Source organism: Octopus bimaculoides, chromosome 3 (genome assembly GCF_001194135.2).
Source record: "Octopus bimaculoides isolate UCB-OBI-ISO-001 chromosome 3, ASM119413v2, whole genome shotgun sequence".
NCBI classification, from domain to species: Eukaryota; Metazoa; Mollusca; class Cephalopoda; order Octopoda; family Octopodidae; genus Octopus; species Octopus bimaculoides.
Genome location: NC_068983.1, coordinates 31,576,721 through 31,577,388, shown reverse-complemented (window position 1 = coordinate 31,577,388; position 668 = coordinate 31,576,721).

The window sequence follows — 668 nt, the reverse complement described above, 5'->3', positions numbered from 1 at the left end:
ATATATATATATTAAAAATCAATGTCAATAAAAATATGTAAAATAAAACCGAAAATAAAAGTAAAAATGCTGAAAAAAAGGGTTGAAATGTATAGCGTTCCTGTAAAGGGAAATGTAAACGCAATTCGGATCAGTCCAGATGAAACAGAATATTGTAATTATATTTATCAGAAGTTTTTGTAATAATGCTTATCACATACATTTTATAATTACAATTGTTCTTTAATAGGTTCATTATGTTTATTTTAAAAGATAAGAGTCTGAGTTTACTTTAATAGCACATATACACGTACAAGCACAAATATACACATTTGTTGTTTAGTGGTATATAACATGGTGAATATTGTTAGGTAAACATTTTAAATACTTATATTAAATATGTTAGCTCCCACTTAACTGTTTGTTTTCCGTAAAGAAGGTTGTAATCCCCACTACACAGTGTTTGTTCACTCAAAATCTTTATACTTCTCAATCATCTAGAGCCGAACAAATACTGGTTAAACTATGCTTCCGTGAAGAAGTCTGTTATATTAGCGAATACACCTAAGATAGACAAGAACTTCACAGTTACAATTTCTCTGATTCCTGGATAAATAGGACTAATATTCTTCATTTGCTATAGATATTTGGCGAGTTTCACGAGGAGGAATAGCTCAGCCCTCACAAAG